Source organism: Camellia sinensis, chromosome 2 (genome assembly GCF_055761805.1).
Source record: "Camellia sinensis isolate YWXY chromosome 2, ASM5576180v1, whole genome shotgun sequence".
NCBI classification, from domain to species: domain Eukaryota; kingdom Viridiplantae; phylum Streptophyta; class Magnoliopsida; order Ericales; family Theaceae; genus Camellia; species Camellia sinensis.
Genome location: NC_138962.1, coordinates 16,818,351 through 16,821,964, shown reverse-complemented (window position 1 = coordinate 16,821,964; position 3,614 = coordinate 16,818,351). Strand labels below are relative to the sequence as shown.

Below are 3,614 nucleotides of genomic sequence, written 5' to 3'. Positions count from 1 at the left end.
CCATCCACATCAAATACAATACAAACATCTTTGTATAAGCCAAGGTTGTTAAAATCGGGATCCTACGTTGGATCGATGGAGGTGTTTATAGGATCGGATCGTAGAATCGGATCGAGGATCGTAAGATCCTACCGAAAAAGACAAATTACATAATAATTTAATTTAAATAAATATTTCTTATAAAGTACACACAAAATGAACCTATATTTTATTAAAAAGAAGTGAAGATATTGTGAAAAATATAATACTCAATGTAAAATGTACATATAATATTATGCAATAGAAAACTCGATGGTAAAAGTTCTGTATTTTATCAAAAAAGAAGGTGAAGAAGAAAAAGAATTCTATAACAAAATATTTTACAATGTACAATAATGCATAAAAAGTGAAGAAAAAATATTTAATAAAATTGGATATGAAAATAGATTAAGAACTCAAAAGAGTAGCTTAGTCGAATGATAAGGTTTGTCGTTAGCATCCCTGGTGGAGCGGATTCGAGTCACAAAAATAATTTCTCCAGAAATTGGGATAAAGTTACAATCATCTTACCCTTCTTAGACTCTGCTAAAGCTAAGTTTGTTTTTCCGACTATTTAATTTTCTTAAATTACCGCAATATTTGAATGTTTGTTTCCTAGTTTGTTTTTCTTAGTCTATTTGATTCAATACTACTTATTTTTATTATTTATTTTGACAACATAAATTGATATTTAGACAACAAATATAAAATTTACAAGAAAATGTGTCCTACAATACAAAACAAGGCTTGTAAATTGGATCGGATAGAATCGGATTCGGATCGGGATTCCACGATCCTATAAGATCCCACTACCAGGATCGAAAGATCCTACCTATAAGGAGTTTTTTACACGATCCGGATCGATTGCACTCAAATGGATCGTAAGATCGTAGGATCGTAAGATCTGGATCGAAATTCTGATAACCATGGTATAAGCAAAGGAAAACCAAGATTTTTCATTAATAATCATTGTTATAGCCAAATCTCAGAATTTTCCTATGTAAACCTTTTAATACCGCGTCAAATCAAAGTCAATATTTTCACAACAAATTGGCGAAATCATTTCACATTAAAGTACTAGTAAGTTTCTTAAAACTGCCTACCTATTTCAAAATAGCTTCTTTTTATCATAAAGTTCCTTAGGTTTTGCCAAGATTAAAAGATTGTCAATTCCCATATTACAACTTGGTTAAACTTCCATCATCTTTTGGTCTTGATATTAACATAGATCCTATGCCTTTTACGCAAACAAGTAAAAGCAAAACTCAAAACTAAACAAATGAAATCCTATCAAGCTTATCCCTCACATTACACTCTCCTCTTTCTTGTTCTTCCTTTCTTTTTCTTTCTTTGTGTGTGTGCGCTTTTTTTTAATGTTGAATTTTATTTTAAGTGCCACCACATGACTCTTCTCTAAGAGAGATACAGCTAACTACATCACGTGCCATGTCTACTAAAAAATTTATCTTACAATTAAGGACAATTACAACAGTCTCCAGCTACTTACTAGCATCATTTACAGCTCAACCTCAGTAAAGCCACCAACTTAGTGATATCATATCATGAAATGAATAATGCTGTAAAAAAATGGCCTCTCAAAAGTTCAAACATTCTCCCACTAAACAATCAAATAGGCAACACTGAAAATATCATTGAAAATTCAAAATTACATAAAAAAAACTAAACTAGAGAAACTTCTCAGGTAAATCAGAGGACATTGTCCAACTCTCTAGTTATATGTAATCTGGCTACAATTAAAGATTGCAGCAGCATCTACTACTTCAATAAAAAAGTACCCAAACCCCAATACCAAGAGTTTAATTTCAAAAGGGAGCAGATTGAACTGGAAACACAGTCGCAAAACATTAAATTAAAACAGATAAATAACAAAACCAAAACAGAGTTGATCAAAAAAAGAGACAAAGACAGCACAAGAATAACCTTCAATTCCATGATCTCGGACTAATTCGAGGTCTTCTTCTCCGGTTTTCTACAGAGGATCATGTGCATTGGACTGAAAATCCCAGTCTCACCCCCTCTAACTAGATAATCAGCAGTCTTGAACAGCATTTCATGAACATCCACAACACCTTTCGGCGCAATCCCGAGAAAAGCAAGGACTGTAATCAAAATGTGGTTCCTCCAATACGCAAATCTCCCCATTTTCAGCCTTGTCCACCACGGTTTCGCCGGAGGCTTCGCCAAATCTTTCTCCTTCACAACCTCAAACCCTACCTTCTTCGCAATCTCCGCAATCTGATCGTAACTCCTCAATCCAGGCAAAGCATCGCCTCTCTCAATCCCCTGAATGATATCAACGTGTTCCGCATCGTCCCCACGGTACAATTCCGTGGTCACCCATTCATACGATACGTACAAAGATCCAGGCTTTAAAACTCTGTAAATCTCGGAATAAACCTCTTCGAGTTTCGGGGCGTGACAAGTTGCTTCGATCGAGTAAGCGCCATCAAAACTATCGTTCTCGAAGGGCATCTCGAGGAAATTGCCGCAAACGACCTCGCATTGCGAATCGAGCTTGGCTTTCTTGTTGTGAGTTCGAGCCCGATTGACTTGGTACTCGTTGATGGTGATTCCCACGACGTGAGCGCCGGAATGGGAGGCGATTGCGCGCATCGGGCCGCCGACGCCGCATCCCGCGTCGAGAATGCGGGATCCGGGGTTGATTTTGAGTAGATCTACTGCCATTTCCTCGTGTACGCGGGTGGCTTCGCGATCAGATTTTCCGGGGAGGGAAGGAGAGAAATGAAAAGACTGGCCCCAACCCCATTCGTAGATGTCGGTGACGAGGTTGTAGAAAGTGTCGACGAAGGCAGGGACGTTCTCGGTGACTTCGATTTCTTTGGGGCGGCGAAAGAAGGACCAGTACTGTTTGTAATTGTCTTGGACTTTGTCGGCGGAGATGGAGCCGCCGGAGAGGTGAACGGCGCTCTTGCCTTTTTGTTCGGCGGGGCCGAGGACGCAGACGAACCAGTAGAGGCCGCCGGCGATGAGAGAGGCGGTGCAGAAGAGAGCGAGAGCGTCCATGATAAGAAAGAGGGAGAGAGATTGTGTTGTGTGTCAAGTGTGAGAGTCAAATACTCAAAGGTGGGAGCGCCTTTTTATGTTATGTTGGGGGTGATATGAGAAGAGAAAATGCTATCAATTTTAAATAATTTATTATAGCATCTTTAACAGTGAATTAAACTTGACATCAAATTTAAATTTTAATAAAAAAATTATTTTTTAGAGCTTTAATAGTTTCAGTAAATTAATATCAAAATGAGAATTTATCGAAAATTTCATTAAAGTGAGAATAGGGTATAGATTTCACTATTTTACTGTGCGTGATTGTTGGAAGAGATCAACCGGTCAACCAATCGGTCGACTGGTTCCTTTTCAAATAGGTAGGTTTGAACCGGTCAAAAAGATTTAAACAAGTAAAAAAAAAAAAATTGCCTTATCGATCGACCCTCCCTTTTTATGCACGGTTGGAAAAAGAAATATCAGATTGAGAAAATTAATTTTTTTTACTTAAATTTGGTGAAAAATTTAATTCACCGTTAGAGATGAAAAAAGAGAAAATGCTATCAATTTTA

General features: G+C 37.4%; 1 pseudogene across 1 annotated transcript; it reads right to left on the bottom strand.

The window, feature by feature from the left end:
- Window positions 1-1,649: 1,649 nt before the first annotated feature.
- On the bottom strand, window positions 1,650-3,154 carry LOC145819888 (24-methylenesterol C-methyltransferase 2 pseudogene; annotated as a pseudogene). Its single transcript, XR_014360631.1, has one exon. The product of XR_014360631.1 is annotated as a 24-methylenesterol C-methyltransferase 2 pseudogene (transcript).
- Between the last annotated feature and the right edge of the window lie 460 nt (window positions 3,155-3,614).